The sequence below is a fragment of the Canis aureus genome, chromosome 35 (genome assembly GCF_053574225.1).
Source record: "Canis aureus isolate CA01 chromosome 35, VMU_Caureus_v.1.0, whole genome shotgun sequence".
Lineage (NCBI taxonomy): Eukaryota > Metazoa > Chordata > Mammalia > Carnivora > Canidae > Canis > Canis aureus.
The window spans coordinates 12,472,697-12,492,321 of record NC_135645.1 but is presented as its reverse complement, the minus strand read 5'-3'; the positions used below and the strand labels follow the sequence as shown (position 1 = coordinate 12,492,321).

The window sequence follows — 19,625 nt, the reverse complement described above, 5'->3', positions numbered from 1 at the left end:
GACATGATAATCCCAGGCCTCTTGATTACTCGGTTATTGCAAGAGAGACACAGATTCAGGCAATGAGACCTGAAAAACCAGACAAAACTCTCCCGGCTTTGATTTTTATCTTTATGCACTAGATTTCTCCATACAAAGGGACTCCTAAATTTAATAGCTAACCCATAAATGAAAGGTAAACAAACTAGGACATAGCCCAAATCTTTTTTTAAAAAGTGAAGGAGCACTCATGTCTCACCTGCGGTCAAATCAGATGAACCAATTTCATCTGGCTTTTCCATCCAGAAGAAAAGTATGACCTGGAGGCATGTTCCTGACCTCCAGTACAAGGAGATGAAGTGCCTCCCCCGACCATTTTCATCCTCTCAGACTGCGTAAGGAAGGATCAAAACTGCCAGTGGTGCCACCCCTCACACACCTGATGCCCAACAAATGCCTAGTCCCATGCGGCCATTTTATGAGCACTCGGAAGGCAGAAACTACAAAGGAAGAATAAAACAAAACTAAAAAGTCCTCCAAACTCCATCATCAAGTGCATGTCTGATTGCCAGAGGACATCAGTCCATTAAATGAAATAAAATATTAGAAACGGGCCCTGAAGACCGATAGGCCTCACCCAAATCTCACTGTGTTCCCACTTAAGCTGGGAAGGAAGTTATTCCAGCAAAAAAACAGGGGCTGTGGGAAAGGAGTGATGGGCTACAAAGGCACAAAGAGACATAAAGCTGGTGCCATGAATCTAAACGTGTGCCAGGGAAGAATATCACAGAAAGTTCTAAATGAAAATTCCAGAAACTGCAGCTTCCTAAGTGGAACTGTTGTTTAGGGGATGAATTCTATAGGGAGTTTGCATTAAGTGCCTGTGCTATAGCATCTAGATGTTTTCTCTTTCATTATGACTTTGGAGTTTGTCATGAGAAAAAAAAAAAAAAAAGAAAAAAACATTAGAGCTTTCTACAGCCCCCAAAGTAAAAGGCGAGAGAAAGACAGGGTTTATATAACTGGCTTTTTACATAAATATTACATCAGGATACATTTCAAATGAAAACACACACACACACACACACACACACACACAGCCGTCTTCCCTATCCTCTATTTTAAAATTCATTTCATACTTTAAATGTTGTTGATTTTTCACAAAACAAGTAAGAATCAAGTCAGCATTAAACACCTCTGAATAATTTCAGTCTTATGTTACTTGGAAAATTCACCACATCATGGAGGGTCACAAAATCCCGTGTTAAAGTCAGTTAAGGCACTGACAATTATGGGATGTTTTGCTGCAGCCTAGGGCAACTCGAAATGGCCACGGATGTTAACTAACTCCCTCCTCAACAGTCTGAGAAAAGGGAAAAAAAAACTGTAAGTTTCCCCATCTGTTATTTCCTTTTTTTTTTCTTTTTGGCTGTGGAAAAGTAAAATTATGCAAGAGCTTTTGAATGTAAAGGCTGTGTGTGCTTTTTCCCTTTTTGTCTCTGTGTACCGGTTATGTGATGTTGCGTAACTGAGTACAGAGTAGGCGGTTAGCGTTTACTATTGATTTACACTATGCCATCTAATGAATTCATAGCACTGAAAAGAAAGGAACGAGAGGGGGAGGGAGGAAAAAGAAAGGAGAGAAGGGCGAGAGGAGAGAGGAGGAACAGAGGAAAGAGAGAAAGAGCTCCTTTAGAGAAACAGTTCTAAAGCCTCCAACACTTTCATTCTCATTCCCTCTAGCTCTGACTTCTGGTTATTGCTCAGGTCTCAGAAAGATGGACTTTGGGCAAGCGACCCCAATATTCCAGTCTTGTTTCTAACCAGGATTATTGGCAGGTGAATGTCTGAAAGTACTAGTGTGTCAAATTACTTGAAAGCAATTCCACTCATCTGTCAGACTTCCCCATATGCACCTATTTATCATTCTCTCTATGCGTTTGTAAATCTGTATCTGTGATAGTCGATGCCATGGTCCAACTGGTTTACCTAGTTGCAAACACTATTTGAAAGACACACAGGGCAAAGAGAAATACATTCTCCTTTACCCATCTCCTTTCACAATTGTATGAAGGATGCATTTAGAAATCTTTGAGGTCACTATTTTACTTTGGAAGAAGATAGACCACAAATCATGTGACTACACAGAACTGCCTAATACAGGATAATCAAAGAGAAATGGGCAAAATGAGGAGAGATTCTAAACTGATGAACAACACTTGAAAAAGACATTTAAATAATTTCTTATATTATGCCCATGGAGAGCACTTAAAATTTAACTTTTGATCAGGATGATGATAGGCATTCCCAGTCCTCAGTGTTTTCCATGCCAGGCCGTACTGTGAGTTCCTAAATCGTAGGCTGGAAGGTAAGGGTGCAGTTGATTCTGCTGTTAGGCACAGGACCTTCCTGTACCTGAGTGCCCTCCCATGGCTGAGAACAACTAGTAAGGTGAGGAAGAGAAATAGAAGTTCTCTTTATTAGCAGCCAGCTCAAGGGTTTGTTGTGTTTCCTTCCTGAGTGTGGGTTTGTAAATGCTGACTAGGAAAAATCACATCCAAAAGAAAGAACAAGAGTGTAAGGTTTCATTTCTGATCGTCCAATCATCTCTTTTCACCCAACTTAGCTTATTAAATATTAAACAGGTGCCTACTCATCCATTTGTCAAGGATGCTTTAATAATCGATGGCTGTGTATACACTGTTGTATGTTGAGCACCTTGCACAATGCTTGGCACATTCTCGATGCTCAGCAAGTATTTGTTGAAACAGTAAAATGATTATGGGAGAAACATCTCTGTAGGAAAAGTAGCTAGAAAAGCCTCAGAAAAACATATTTCAGGGCTTTACAGGAAATCTTAGGCTGTATTACTCTATCATTTATCTGTAGACACAAAATGATGGTATAGAGGAAGTATCAGTTATTTGGCGACAGTTGACTTCAGTTCCATTTTATTGAAAAAAAGCTTAACAAAAGTTATAATGTTGATAGCATCAGCAAAGTTTTGTGTTCATTTCCACTAGCCCTTTTGAACTATTTTACATTTCAGTCTTGGGCACAGAAAAGTCCATTTTAATTTCCATGGACACATTCTAAAGGAAAAGTCAGGGGGTATCAACATAATTCATCTTTTAAAAACTACTGAGAAGAATGTAGCCATTTAGTAATGGGAGAGAATATAGCTTTTTGTTGAAGGGCAAGGCAGGTTGAGTTTTGATTAGGTTATGCAAATTTAAATTAATAGCAGGGCAACCAAGAATGTACCGATTTCCATTTTCTTGGTTAAACAGGAGTTTTATAAGGAAAAAAAAATCTGGATTAGAAAGTCAGAAATGCTATCTTTCAGTGAATTGGTGAATGAGATCTTTACAGGAAAAGTTGCATGGGCCAATCTCTCAGAAATTCCAGTTGAAGATTCAACTAAAAGCCTGTTTGGAGGTAGCAGCCATAGTGCTTTTTAAATAGTGCAATGACCATTTTGCTAATTCATCTAGGAGTAGGCATATACATTTCAGTCAAAACCTTCAGAAAGTTGCTTTTTTTTTTTTTTTTAACTTTGATCAATGGTTTAATCTAATCAAATTCAGCAACTTCCTTACATAAGCATCCTGGCAGTATGTTGACAAGACCATCCCACGTGCTATTTCATTTCATGGATTCTAAAAAATGAATGAGAACTTGGTTGGAACCCTCATTTTATTCATAAAGATTCTGAAGCTCAGAAGGTAATCTTCTCAAGGATATATATTTTGAGACAAAGCTGGGCCTAGTATCCGAAGCTCACAGTTCCTCTCTCCGTAGCTTAGGATAAGTTAATATTGTATAAATTGAATCTTATTTTATTTTATTTTTTGGCCCTTTTTTTCCCCAAGTTTTTATTTAAATTCCCATTTGTTTACATATAGTGTAATATTAGTTTCAGGATAAATCTTATTTTAAATCCCAAAGAGAAAGATTTGAAGAGTCTTTTATAAGATTCTTTTATAAGATTATGTAACAATGTTCACCTTAAAGCTATCTTACACTTCATTTTTTTATCTTTAGTCTTCACTCCTCTTTCCCTTCTTCCTCTTATTCTTTAGTTCTTTAGATAGAATCACTTTTAACTCTGTTTCTAGATCACTATGCCCATTGCCGACCTCAAATTCTTTCCTTTCTCTCACTTTGCATTTGTTTTCCCAACATTTATTCATTACTTTTCCCCATGAAATAATTGTTTTGTTAATGCGCTTTGAGATCCTTAGAAGTCATAAAGGAAGAAAAAATTTACATTTAACATTATACAATAAATAGGCCTTTCATGTATACACAAATTAAGAAATAAAAACTGCAACAAGATACTGACAACTTACAGGCTATGCCACAGGGTGTTAGAGCTGCCTAAACCCTGTCACTGTCAATAAGACTGGAGCCTATGTTACAAGGAATCTCATCAGATGGGAGAGCAAATCTCACAATCTCCAGGCCACTCATTTTCTGCTTCACCATGTCACCTTTCTCTTCCCTGTTCTTTCTTTCCATTCCAGAGATATAACTATTTTGGGACTGATTATGGCATAGCAGAAGAAGGTCCAGAGAAATCCGAGTGGCTTAACGTGGCTTCATGATACGGGCCAAACTCTCTCAATTCCAAAAAAAAGTCCGAGAGAGTTGTATACAAAAATTGCAGCTACACAGAAAGTGAAGTCTGAGGAGGTTAAAAGAGAACTTGGACAAGAGAAAGAAGTCCCTGGATAACAGGAATGTTGCTGCCAGAATCACTGTAATTAAGATTGTGTCATTGTTTCCCTTATAAAACATTAACTCTTATGGGGTTTACAATTCAGCTAAAATGATCAGCTCTAGGCTGAACACAGTTCCAAATATCTTCAAGTGGGAAGTACTTTCCCCCTCCTAATTCCTTAAAAGAGAAAACATGAAGCAACTATTCAGAAATTTCAGTGACATTTGGATTCTGACCACATATGTTTCTTCAAAAAAGAATAGGTGCCGGGGCACCTGGGTGGCTCAGTTGGTTAAGTGTCCAACTCTTGATTTTGGCTCATGTCATGATCTCAAGGTCATGAGATCGAGTCGGGCGTCAGGCTCTATGCTGAGCATGGAGCCTCCTTAGGAAGCTCCCCCTCACTCTCCCTCTGCCCCACCTTGCCCCTCTCTCTCATAAGTAAATAACTCTTTTCTTTCTTTCTTTCTTTCTTTCTTTCTTTCTTTCTTTCTTTCTTTCTTTCTTTCTTTCTTTCTTTCTTTCTAAGAGCAGGTGCCAGTTGAGGAGTCTAATCTACAGTGAGCTAAGGTGAACAACATCCACTGTAGAATGAAGGACATTAACCTACTATGAGTGGGAAATAAAATAAAAAGGATGTCCTGTTATTCTAAAAGGTTTAATGTGCATCACTTGATTGGTCCTTCATTCCATTTTAATGATGTGAATAGGATTTTGACAATACGGTGTTGAAAAGTCTTCCATTCCTGTTTGTTAACTAGAAAACCTTAAATTATAGGAGGCAAGAATTCCTGATGGTTTCCTTTGATCTCTTTCCTCATATGCCCATTTTCAGGGTGGATATTACATAATTAATAATTTTTTAAAACCTGTTTTTCTTATTTCTCTAGCATTGATCATGACATCTAATGGCTATAGTACAATGCTATGCCACAGTGGTGAGAACGGACAGGAGGAGGAAATCACAGACATACATTAAAATTAATAGGCCAGGGGGTGCCTGGGTGGCTCAGTGGTTGGGCTTCTGCCTTTGGCTCAAGTCGGGATCCCGGAGTTCTGGGATCGAGTCCCGCATCAGGCCCCCTCTGAGGCGCCTGCTTCTCCCTCTGCCTATGTCTCTGCCTCTCTCTCTGTGTTTCTCATGAATAAATAAATAAAATATTTAAAAAAAGTTTAGAAAAATTAATAGGCCAGGAGGAAACTAGCATTTATTTAGTACATATTATATGTCATTTACTTCATTATTCCATTTAATGCTAGCCCCTGTGAAGTAAATAAGATTGGCCTAAGTTTCATAGATTAGCAACCTAGTTACAGAGCTGCTGGCTAACTTCTTAAGGACACAGAGCTAATTAAAATGTTGTGCACGTGAGGATCAGGATCTGTTTGACTCCCAGGCCCACAGGTACTGTAAGATACCACAAAGCCAGGAGCAGAATATGAAGCCATCAAATAAATAAATAAATAAATAAATAAATAAATAAATAACCCTCACGCCAATGATGAGAGCCACCACATGCTCCGAGTAAGAGTTGGGAAAGGTAAATGACTCCTAAAAAGAAACAGATTCTTGCTTTGCTCTTGGTTCTGATAAATCCCTGTTTCCTAAATGTATATTTGGTAAATATTTTTTTGTCGTAGATAAGAAAATGTACCATTTCCCAGGAATCTTTAAATCAGACCTAATATTTGAGTGTTTATAAAAATCCCTTTAAAAATTTATACTCTATAATTATATAATAGTTTATAACTCATACAAAATTCGATGATTAGTACATTAACAATTAATATGACTGTGTGTATCTGTGTGTATACAGGTGTATATGATACATGTGTATGTGTATATAATATTTTTCCTTGTCAAAATTTCTGGTAATTTACTATATGAAACTTGACAAAAGCTAACCAGTAAATAGGTTAAGGCAGGAGAAAAGGAAAGAACAAAGAAAAGAAGAGAGGTGTGTGTGAGAGGGAGAGAAAGAGTGAGGTACGGGGAGAGAGAGAGAGAAAGAGAGTGAGATGTCCTATCCTCAAGGCCACTGGGACATTTTTTAAAATATATTTTTAAGATGATAATTTGGTGAAGAGCTTAACAATAAAGTAATAGTAGCCAACCAGATTTGAAAGAACGAATTAACAATTCTTTAGCAGCATCAATTTATTTCTCAACTTTTAATATATCCATATTGCTTTGCCCTTCCCTCCTTTTGTGCTTTAAGTCTAAATCTGACTGGGAGCAGGAAGGAAGAAACAGTAACTTCTGGTTTAGCAGAAGCACAAAAGAACAGAGAATTAGAACATCTTCCTGGCCTTCTTTTCTCATCCTTATAAGGAAAAGCAATAGTAAACTAAACAACAGAAAAGCAACAACAACTACTTTGACAGTTTTGCTTAGGCAAAGGCAAGATTTGTTTCAGCACAACTTTGAGGGCTTTTTTTCACATTTTAGCTTCTCTGGATGGTCTTACAACAAAGCTGAAGAAAAGACGTGATCTGCTTAGGGAAATAGATGAAATTTGGGTGAAAATAGGAGGCACTTCTTATTTTCAAACAGTTTTTAAATGCATGACCAAGATATAACTTGCAACATTAAAAAAATTACACAGTTAACTCAAACCTGCTAAAAATAACTCACAATACCCTCTCCACTGAAACAAAACAAAATAAAGCAAAAACTCACAATTATTTTGACTGGTGAAAACAGTGACATGAAAGTAACAGATGGAAGCCCAGTTTTACTCACACAACACACTCACTAAACACAATTGCAAGCTTCCCCACAAAAATAACTCAACAATGGTGACTTTGGCCTAGTGCTTCAAAATATCCCCCTTAGGTGAGTTCCTTACAGACTTCAAAGGGCTTGGGAAAAATAACGTAGAATGAAACCAACTGTCTGTCCGAACCCAGAAACAGGAAAGGACTGCCAATCACAGCCTGCTAACAAAAGGGATCTTGTCACCTTCACCAAGTCCTTTCTCAGGACTGGAATAGGTGTTTTTCCCCCTATGTATTATTTCTTGTTGTTTGGTAGTAGTTTTAGGAAAGGTGACATAATCTGTACTCTTAAAAAACACCACACCACATAGCATCTAAAAACTTTCATAAATCAAATAATTAAAAGTAACAAATCTTCCTGCTAATTGCTCCTCAAAGTTGAAAGACAGGTTATTTTCTTACCTTACACCGTGCCTTCTGATCTGACAGTGTCATTCAATCAATAATTTCAATGTCAGTTACTGATTTTCAACTCTTTTATTACAAAGGCTTCAAGCAATAATGAAATGGTGCTGATCTGCTTGCTTTCACTCTATAGAACGTCTATATTTATATGCTTTGCTTCTATTTGGATCTATATTTATCTGCTTTATCTGCCTACAGTGCATCTGTTTCTCATACACACAGACATATATTTATATATATACACACATACTGTATATATATAGGTTATATATAAACACACATACCCACAAAAAAATGTATGAATGTATGCTAGTGTGCTTATTTCAACAAGCGTGCAGGTGCATAAATACTCAGACACATGACAAATATACCAAGAACATAAATGTACATATAAACATAGTTGTACAGGGAAAAGCGTATCTTAACAATAGGCCTGTCTGCAAGACTTGAGACTTACACACTCAGGAGTGACAGCCACAGACTACTCTGGGAAGGAGAAAAACTCTTCAGAGAGCAAAACTATGTAACTAAATACAGTTCAGGCGTTCTGACTTACTCATTTTAAAGACGAGGGGCAGAGACGCGGAGAGGCTAAGAGAGAAGGTCTGTCAGCTTTCTAGTGGCCGACCTGACTTGGGAGCAGAACGTGGGACTCTAACTCCTAGACGAATCTTCTGCTATGCTGACTCGAAATGACGAAACAGTTTTCTCAAAGGCAAACCATCTAATTTCCACTCTTCCGTATTGTTTCCCTTTCTTTGCTGCATGAAATGGAAGCCACCAATATTCAATGAGAGTCAGGAACTGCTCCAACTGTTTTAAATGTATGATAGCACTTAATCTGTACAATAGCTCTATAAAGCCGGTATTCTTGCTCATGTCCATTTTACAGATACAACATCTGAGGCCCGATTATTAAATAACTCACTCAAAGCTACACAGCTAGTAAGCAAAGAAGCCACGCTCCTGTGATCCTTCACAGCCTGTGCTTTTCCCACTAAATGATGATGCTTTCCTTAATACACATCTAAATGCCCGGTGAACGCCCCCAGTACCACAGTCTAAGCATCACATAAATCTAACAACTGGCCTGTTTCAGGATACGTCATAAGCCTAAAGCAGAGGTTCTCAGTCTGAGAAAAAATAAAGGGAGTAGAACAGGTATAAGTTGTGCATCCCCAGTATACAGCGCAAACCCTCTAATAGAAAACCGAAACATGCAAAACTCAGTCCAAAAAAAAAAAAAAAAATCACCCCAAGGGTAGTCTTACGTGATTTAAAGTCTTAATAACTTCTAGTCTATGAACATTTTATGTTTTTTTCATCAAAAGATGATAGCAAACTGATAAAATTGAATCAGATGGGAAATAGAGGCACAAGGAGGAAAACGAGGGTAGCAAAAGAAAGCAAGCACCACACCCCTCTTCTTCTCTCGGGACACCACTTCCAAAAATAAACATCTATCAAAAAATTCAAAGCCAGTACCAAAAATTGGTATTTCACCCCCACTTAAGTGTCAAGAAAGATTCAGAAAGGCAACCATGTCTAAGGTAATTTCATACAGATTTCCTCAGATAGTAACCAGCTATGTGAGCTATCCCAACACATAGGAGTTTCACACGTTGTTCAGCTTACACAGAACCCAGCACTAGAAGATGCCATGTGGCTCTGTGAAACTCCCTGGGGCATACTGCATCCATAAGCCAAGGAACAGAAATTACACTGATCCATACATGCAGCTCTTCATCTGTGACATATTGATAATTACTCTTTATTTGTGAATTAAATCCAAGTTATAAAAACAAGTTTCAGACATTTGTCACAAACAGGGTGCATTTTACTTAACTCTTTCAGAACACCATCTCACTACCGTCTCCAGGAAATGGGAGCTATCCTTGAAAGGGCCTGATACTGTGGAAGGATTATGGCTGAGAGGGGGAGAAAGAGAGAGAGAGAGAGAGAGAGAGAGAGAGAAACTGACTTGAATTTGAATCCCAAGTCTTCCACTGATTAACAGTATAGATTTAGGCACATCACTTAAATGGATCTGAATCTCAGTTTCATTACCTGTGGAATGAAGAATAAAACCATCGATTCTGCAGGAACATTGTGAGGATTAGAGATAGTCCCACAGCAATGTCCCTCTCATAAAGGGGGCCATTAAATATTAATTATTATATGTTTAAGAAGACCTTTTGGCTGTGGCTTTCTATTGCATAAATGGCACATAGTTCTTTCGGGAGTAAAAGAACACGTGAGGTCCTTTATACTGGTTTAATCAAAGATAAACTTTTTGGTGATCAGATATGTTCCAAGTGATGACAGAAATAAGAGCATTTCATAGCGTAACATTTTCACTGGAAGATCTTAAAGCACCTCATGGCCTTCCACTTTTGTGATGGTGGCTACTCTCATTTAACTACTGGGCCAAATGAAGCCCAGAGATACATCCCCCAGATGAATAATAATTTTTAAAAAATCACCACCAGGGGTGAGTAGAATTTCTGTCTTTAACATCTAAACCACATAGTGTCCAGCTGAGTAATAACTGTGGCAAGGTCACAGATACAAAGGGCCGTGGTTCCCTAGGGCTCTTTGAGATTATTCACTGAGGCCAGAACCATTAGGTAATGCTGTGTACATCTGCTGAGATAACAAGGGTGAGTCAGGGTTAGGTCAGGGTTTCAGGTTATAGGGGTGGGGCCAAGAGTGGCTTTCACATCGAATGCTGAGAGCAGTTTAATTGCAGCAGCGAACGAGCCATATAGTACTTAATGTAAGAGGAAAGAGAAGAAGAGACAGCCACTGCCAAGAGATGGTGGGTGGGAGTGGGGACCCTGTGGGGCTCGAATGAGGAACTGTGTCTCAAAGAGGAGACCCTCCCATGTAAGCGCACACACTGAGAAGCGGACAAAAAAGCCCAGGGTGCAGCATAAATCCTGCTATCCCAATAACACACACAGATGTTCCACCATTGTTTTCTTTTATGCACATTTTAATTAAGAGATCAGAATCAAGCATTAAAATGTTATTAAATGGCTTGTTTACATTTTCACTATATGTCATTTATTATGCATTTCCTAAATGTGTATCTATGCAGAAGGGCTATTTGGGATTTTTATGTCACTGTTACAATTGTCCCTCTAACTCACACCAGTTTTAGCTAACCGAGGAACTGTCAGAAAGCCTGTTTGGTCCACGCAGTGGGATGGGAACTCTGGCTTCTTTAATTCTCAGTCAAGCCAACCTCACCCCCATCACACCTCCCTGCAGTGTGACAAATCACACTGGCACTCCAGGATGTCCCAGGTCCACAGCAACCTGGTTATTCACGAAAGGCCCATTTTTAAATTCCATCCCATTGTCTTCACAAGAAAACAGTGTCTACATTCATGCCATACTCTTCCTTGAGCAGTTTTGAAAACCTCAGGAACTCAAAGCTACCACATGGAGAAAACTGGCCTCTTCCCAGTGGCACAGACTCCCCCCGGAGGGGACACCTGGGAAAAATGGGAATGAGACTTTTTTTTTTCTCTCCTCAAGCCATCACTTATTTCTAGTCCACCACTTAACTCTACTTACCCCTGCAGGAATCCCTTGAGTGTTTTGTATTATTATAGAATTGAAACAGATACCTCCCCTTCTCCCAGACTCCACAGATATTAAGACTTACTCACAGTCTACTTGCAAATGTGGAGCGCAGGTGTCCTGCAGTCGGCCTGCCCCGTATGGCCTAGAAGCCCCCTGTTCAGGTGATGCCTTATGAATCACGGTGCACGGAATTGTAAGGCCGAGGGCAGGACCTACGTCTCATGCATGTTCGGTTCAGTACCTAATATACTGTGAGTGCTCAGTCAGTCCAAATAAGAGAGGTGGGCTTCCTCCCTCCCTCCCTCCCTTCCTCTCTTTCTTTCTTTCTTTCTTCCTTTCTTCTTCCTTTCCTTTTCCTTCCTTCTTTCTTTTCTTTCTCTTTCTTTCTTTCTTTCTTTCTTTCTTTCTTTCTTTCTTTCTTTCTTTCTTTCTTCTTTCTTTCTTTCTTTCTTTCTTTCTTTCTTTCTTTCTTTCTTTCTTTCTTTCTTTCTTTCTTTCTTCTTTCTCTTTCTTCTTTCTCTCCCCTCCGCTACCCCTGCCTCCCTCCTCTCTTCCCTCATTTCTCTTTGTCTGATTGTTATCCAGGATAAGCAGAATGCTTGCACACAGCAGGCACAAGACAGGAACACATTCTAATCCACTGTCAGATTATACTCCTTAAACTGTCTCATTTGCAGCACTACTGATCTATAAACATGCTTCCGTAACTTTAAATATAACCTTGAGGTTAGTAGACACCTGGTGTACTAAAGCTCCCTGAAGCCCTGCTGTGACGGTCCCTGGGGCAGCCTTCCATCTGGAATGCCCTCAACAGAACCTCTCCTTAGAACTCCTTTATTGTGCCATGTATATCTCAAAAACATATCTCCATCACCCAGCAAACTGAGTCCTTATTCCTTTAAATAAAAATAATAACACCGATAACACCTGGCATTCAAACTTTGAGATTTCAATAGAATCCAAAACTCAGACTCTGTAAAGCCCGAGTTTCAGATTTCACCATGGAAATTTCAAATAGCTAAAGTGGAGCATTACAAGTTTCTATGTTAAGTCTATGGAATTTACATTTAGGTAAATGTACATTTAGGTGTAAATGATGTATGAGTGATGTAGGGCAGTGTGGCAACCACTTCCTAACGCAGGAAGTTACTCTTGAAACAAATCTGCAGACTTCTGGGTTCCCACTGGATAATGGCAGCAAACTGAATTTGAATTTTCCAGATATTCTCCAAAAGTAATGTGGATCAACAAGGAGGGACAATAAAACAACTTCTGTCCATAGCATAACTAAAAGACAGAAAGCGCTACAGACTTCAATTTCTGCATGAGCAGTGAAATAAACACTGGGAATCAAGGAGAGCCAGCTGGGGATCCCCCACTAGGATGGTGCCCCGAGAGAACTCTACCTAGGAGTCCAATAGGACTGTTTCCCTAGGAAACAATCAAAGCTTTAGGAAGGAGATGTGTTCCTGTATAAGCTCCCTGTGTGAAGTATAAATGCCAGGGACCTTCCAAGAACCTATGGAAATCAGAATTTCCAGAAGCCATATCCAAGCATCCTCATTTCAAAACTCCAGAAGTGATTCTGAAATACCCTACAGATGAGGACCAATGTGCCTAGGGGTAAGTTCAACCTTTATAAATTCATCTCTTCTAATAAACATAAACACAATAGTCTGCTCTTGCCAGGCCAGTCTCCTGTTCCCCACTCTTGCCTTCCCCAAAGAGAAAGTGAATTTATGTCTCTGTACATCTGCTCCCAACTTGCCCTTATCTGAAATACTGTGCATGCTCCTTACTGCCTGTTTAAATTCTCCCCACTTCCAAAATTGGGTTCAAGTTTTACCTCCCTTCCAACTCTCATGCATTCCACCTCCATTAATAAGTTACAGAGTATGTGCTGTCCCCTCTGTCTTAAATCATTATGGAAACAATAACTTAGGTTTGCTTTGCATCTCAGTGAGATCATAAACCATATGAGTCCTCAGGAAGTGTTCGTATGTTTTCGTTGGGACCTCTTTGCTATATACATCTGAGACTTTCCAAAGACAGCAGAATGAATCAAAGTAGCACCTGTGTATTCATCATCAAATAACATAGGGGATACATATTTACCTCAAAAACTCAGAATACACGCCTTGTACTCTGTAAGCTTTACATTATAAAGAAAATACATATGTAGAAGTGAAAAAAAATAGACAAACAACAGTTTGTATCTCTAGTACTAATCCCTTTCCTGAGTTCCTGAGTCATATACCTAATACTTCCTCAACCTCTTCACTTGGACAAGAATTGCAAAGTCAACATGCCCCAAATTAATTCATAAATTATCCCTGCCCCCAAATCTACTCTTTCCACCATATCCTCTATAGCTCCCAACTCCACAGAGTTCATGATATTGCCATTCATCCAGTTGCTCAGGGCAAACACCTAGGACTCCCCGCACCTGATGTGTCTCTCTCTAATCTATACCACATCAAAATCCTCAGCAATTGCTTTCAATGTACATTCAAATTATTCAGAAATGAACTATTTTTCTGCCCTCCACTGCCATTGTCCATCATATCCTGGGCTCCCACAGTAACTTCTGACTGGTCTTCCTACTCTGTCTTTGATCCTTTTAGCCTATTCTCCATGGAATAGCCACAGACCTTTTTTGATTTATAAACTAGAACACATACCTTTTTTTTAAGATTAATTTTTATTGATTTTAGAGAGACAGCATGAGCACGAGGGGCAGAAGGAGAGAGAGACTCTCAAGCTGACTCCACACCGAGTGCAGAGCCAGACAGGGGGCTTGATCCCACAACCCTGAGATCATGACCTGAGCCAAAGCCAAGAGTCAGATGCTTAACCCACTATGCCACCCAGAAACCCCAAGAGCACATACCCTTTTTAAAACCTGCTAACAGCTTCTTGTCAGTCTTTACCACAGCCTATGTGATCTGATCCATCCTTAGCTTTGTGACCATCCCTGCTTTACCCCACTTGAGCTACACATTTCTTCTTGCTCTTTCTGGAACATTTCAAGGTGTTCTTACCTACTTTATAATATCTATTCCCTAAACCTCAAATCTTCTTCTTCTTATCATCACATGCTTAGCTCCTCATTATTCTAATATTTGCTCAAATGCCCGTTGTTTTAGTGAGAACTTCGCTACCTGCTCTATCGCAAAGGGCACTCTCTCCATCATCCATTCCTATTTTTACCCCCGCACGTTGCCTTGTTTTCTTCCTAGATCTTATCATTATTTAAAATGATATATTTTTGCTTACTTAATTATCGGTTTTCTCTTCTTTCATTATAAAGTCAGTTTCCTAGGGGACTTTGGTTAATTTTTCACTCTCTCCCCAGTAATTAGGACAATGTCTGAAACATTATAGGTGGTTGATAGATATTAAATGACTGAATGAATAAGTGGATGAATAAAGCGTTCTAAATCTCATCCCAGTCATATCAACTTTAAATAGAAAATTTTTATTCTGCACAGTGTAGTGGCTGATCTGGATTGTCCCAGATGCCTCTGTTCTTTCCATCTGACTGCACAAGCCAATCTGGGTACCCACCTACATGCTACAGCTCAGGTCTTAGAATATGGTTCTTGGGAAAAGTGAAGTGAAATTAGGTAGTTAACTAAAAATAATGTCTCCTTTGAGTCTATAAAGGGAGATATTTTCCCAGCCCAACTAGTCCAAGTGTCTTAGACTGGTATGGAATGCTGACGTGGCAATCTTGCACTTGAAGGATTCCCAACCTGGAGAGGGAATGGAGTATCCTTTTGTACTCTCTATTTTGTAAAACTACCAAGTATGACTCATTTTTGTATCCACAGTGTGCAGAACATTGCTGAGCAGATACTAGAACTTCGATAAATGTTTATTAAACAAATGAACAGACCAATCCATATAACAAACAACAATTTTAAGTGCTATTCTTATATGTCTTAAGCTTTGTGACAGCATTAACCATTCTTAGTGAATACAGAAATCACCTCAATTAGATACTTTATAAAATTCATTCTCACAGCTTTTTTTTTTTTTTTTCCCACTTCATAGGTTAAACTGAAAAACTTCTTGTGAAGGACCATGTCTTATCCATCTTGTATCCTCAGTTCTTAGCAGGATGTCTGGCTGCAAAAGGAGAAAAACTCCACAGCAAAGGATAAAGAAGTTAGAAGTCCTGGCAGGAATCAGTGAGTATTAAAGAATGCCAGTCTGACATGATTATCAGATGTTAGGTGATGAAAACCATGCCAACTAACATATGGATTCCTACCCTGCTTCTATGGAAGACTTGAGCTATAAAATTATTTCCTGAACACAGGGGATCAGAACTGATGCTGATTATTTACTATGAGACTGCTACTTTCCAGAATATTGCTGATCAAAGTGCTAGACACTCAATGCATGGAAGTCTACACACCTCTTTATTCAACACTCCTATGGGGAGGTAAAATGCTTTAGCAAGTGGATGTTATAAAAAATAGTTCCTAACAGCAGGTTGTTCACTAAATATAAAAGCCTTTTCAAATAAAAGATGAAATATATAATATAACTATTAAATCAATAGGCCTTAGGGTAACTGACTTCCTTGGTTTATCTGAGACTGAGGAGACTCCTAGCATGTGGGACTTCCAGTGTTAAAACAGGGAAAGTTCTGGGCTAGCCAAGATGGGCTGTCACCTAATCACGACATAATTTGTTCATTTAATTATCAGATATTCATACATACCTATATGTAGGATTATTAACGTGTATGTAGAATATGATAGACATGGGCATTATCAGGCCACAAACATGAGAGGGTTGAGGAGGAGTCTGCCTGTGTTGTTCCAGTGTATGATAGGAAGTGTAAATCCCTTTTCTTTATTTTCTGTCCACGGCCCCCTATGTTGGACCTTCTTCTTACGTTTTAAAACCATATGCTTGTGTTGATTTTATTACACTCAAAGGATATTAATTTGGGGTGTTAGGACAATTTCCTTTTCTCCAGAAGAAAGGGAAAAGTGAGAGCACCAATGAAGAGTGGTCTCCATTGACGCATGGGCTCATCTGTTTTTTACAACCCCAAATGTGGTAATTTATGATGGTGATGTCACTGTAGGGAATTAAAATTTTCCTAACCCAGAATGTGTGCTTTCTGCATAAGCCAGAACTGAACACATGCAGATTGAGTTCAAAATCCAAGGTGAGACCTACCAAACAAGGATCCCAGCCTCAATTCTGCTGAGGTTTTATTGTAAGACAAACTGGGACAGCCCCTCGTGGTTTCCTTCACGTTCCTATGACCCCCTCACAAGGATCACCTGGCTTTAAGGAGGTCCAAAATAGTAGTCAGTCTTTGGGCAAGGGATAGTCATCAGAATCTGGATTACAGTCTGAGAAGCACTGCATTCTGCAGAGTTTACAATTCCAGCCTTTAAACATTGAAGGGCAATATCTTCTTTCTAAATATCTCTGGTCAGTCTTAGCAACTAGACCTACTTTTGAGGCTCCATTTCTTTTATGTCTTTTAAACTTAATGATAAAGAGGAAAGATCTAAATTTATAATACACATGAAACAGTGAAATTAGGAAAAAAATTCTATTTGATGTGAGCCTGTTTTTTTTAAGCTTCCATGACTAAAAAGATCAACAGTTACCTACATTTGTAATATTTATGCCTCCCAGACTCAGTGTAATGAGTTTCATCTCTGATCGAATTTTTATAACTGACTTTCATTTACCTGTGAAATAGAAAGCTTTGGTAGGCTCTTGCCCTAAAGAATCAGATGCAAAAGTTAGTTCTATTGCAAGGAACAGAGGGAAAAAAAATTCACCCTAATATGCTACTCCTGTATTCCTCTGCTTTTTGCAGGAAAAGAAAGGTACAGAAGACTGATTAAGCAAATCCTGAGAAGCAGAGTCTTCAGCTCTCTTCCATGAAACTGTGGTGTGTCTTCTTCACTTTGGCCAAGTGCCCAGCTACGAGAATTCTCCCACAAGATGAGCATGTTTCAGAGCAAACTCTTATCCTAACTGTTGGTGTAAAAAAGCCCAACCCTACATTCTGTTCAGGGCTTTGGTGAAGTCTGTAAGCCAAAACAGAGGAGCACGACTTCCTCCATTAAACTGGCTGGAACCCAGGTTATACTAATTCAGTCTAAATAGAAAACCTCTGCTTTTCAATCCCTTTGTTCTCTTGGATGTCACAGCTCCCTGCTCTATTCGCTTCCTTTTATAGTCTTTCTTCACCAAGCATTTCAGGGGGAAAAAAAAAAAGCTAAATAAAGATCACACAGCCTGTTCCATTGTGTCCCCTTCTTCTTCATCATCTTCTTTTCCATTTCTGCAATGTTGTGGCACCTATTAACTACCAATGTTTTCAGAATGACATTATACAAGGTGCGGGCTGTACCACTGTGCCCTAAAAATATCAACAACTGCATTAGTCTCACAATAATTAATGGCAGGCATTATGCAAATGACAACTTTTTCGCTGCAAAATAATGACATTTCTTCATTTTGAGCAGAGTTATGCAAAACAATGAATTTAGGATGATAAATCACACAGGAGAATTAAGAAAGCCATAACGTTCCTGCCCAGGCAGGCAGAAAGATAGACAGACCAACAATTTAGAAGACATTGTTTGTTCTCACACCACTATAGAAAATCAGAGCCAGTCGGCCATTAATGTGTGTGGGTTTTTTTCCTTCTCCCCTTTAGGCAACAATGCATAAGGGGATGCTAAATTCTAGCAATTGGATCATTACAAGTCACAAGCAAATTTTTCTTTATTAACCTTAATAAGTCATTCACTCAGAGACTATAGTCATCAGGCAAATAAAAAGTATCACATGCCATTCTGCTACACATTAACTAATTCCTTATGCAAACATCACAACATATAGCAATTACTGCCGCTCAAAAAAACAAAGTCATTTTCAATTTATTTTATTGCTTTTATACTTGGCCATTTCCTGTAGCACATTATCGTTTCTTTCCATAACAACCCGAGGTGGAATGGAGGAGAATTTCAGTTGCAATGAGCACTTCCTCTAGCCACCTTTGTCATACCTTTCTCCCCTTCAGAGGCTGCTAAAACAGGCTGTGGATAGAGTGAATGTGCATGTGCTCCCTCACAGCAAATCTCCACTGCTCTGATGGGAATGGCTTTTTCAGCCCCTACCTCTGGACAAAGCGCATAGAGAATGGGCAAAATGGGTCTGTCTCCCACATTTGCTACCATAATGCTGATGGCTTTCCTTGATTCTATAGAACAAGTTACAAGTGCAGGTTCAGATCTGCCACTAACAGGTGAACATTAAAGTCCACATATTCAGTCTTCACCTGAGAGATGCCTGCTATGGTTAATGAGAATTATGGGACTAGTTCGTCATGCTCCACTCAGCGCATAACCTGTTCCTTCAAGAGTTCTAAGTGAAGAGCAATAATAAATATTGAAACCTCACCCTCCGATGTCAAATAGGCCCTCTTTGTTTTTCCTGGTTTTATTCCACAGCACCATTTATCCAAGCTCTCAGGATGTGAAACAAACGCTAAGTAAACCTTGCATGTGGCCAGTAGATTTTTTTAGCCCATTTTATAGATTGACAAGTAAATTCCAAGCAACCAGGGGCTTTTCACAAAGTTGGACAAGGAAACAGATCAGATCTGACTAACTCTCCAATGTTCTAACCTCTGAGGCCATGGCCTCTTTCTCATAATCATGAGCACTCTTTCCTGCTGGTAAACAATTATGTTGAAAACAGCCTGTACATGTCCCTGTTCACACAATAGGATCATCATCTCCCTCTGTTCTCCTAAATCCACAATCCATTCCCTTCTTTTAAAGGTAGAACATTTCCAAAATACACGAGGGAAAAGCTCCCTTTTCAGTTTCTCTTCCTGAAGGTAATAACATTTTGCAGTTCTCCTTAAATAAAATCCAGCCCATGCTGGATCAATAAGAATGATGCCCATTTCCCTAATGGCAGCCGATTGCCATTTGCTATTCAAATCAGACTAGATAAATTACAGTACATGCCAGGGAACAGGCCAGTGAATTAAGACAGGCCTCCAGAGGACCAGCGATATTATTAATCTTTTAAGACACTATCATATTTCTTCTTGACAGTGTGCGTAGACTCACAGACACACTGCACCCAG

At 39.1% G+C, this 19,625-nt stretch overlaps 1 protein-coding gene and 1 long non-coding RNA gene across 34 annotated transcripts in view; one reads left to right on the top strand and one right to left on the bottom strand.

The window, feature by feature from the left end:
• Window positions 1-19,625, bottom strand: part of ZBTB20 (zinc finger and BTB domain containing 20) — a 781,647-nt gene that overhangs the window by 373,245 nt on the left and 388,777 nt on the right. The gene's annotated exons all lie outside the window — the stretch shown is intronic.
• On the top strand, window positions 1,290-17,718 carry LOC144305206 (uncharacterized). Its single transcript, XR_013372270.1, has 3 exons — window positions 1,290-1,365; window positions 15,533-15,669; window positions 17,334-17,718. It is a non-coding gene; the product is annotated as an uncharacterized LOC144305206 (long non-coding RNA).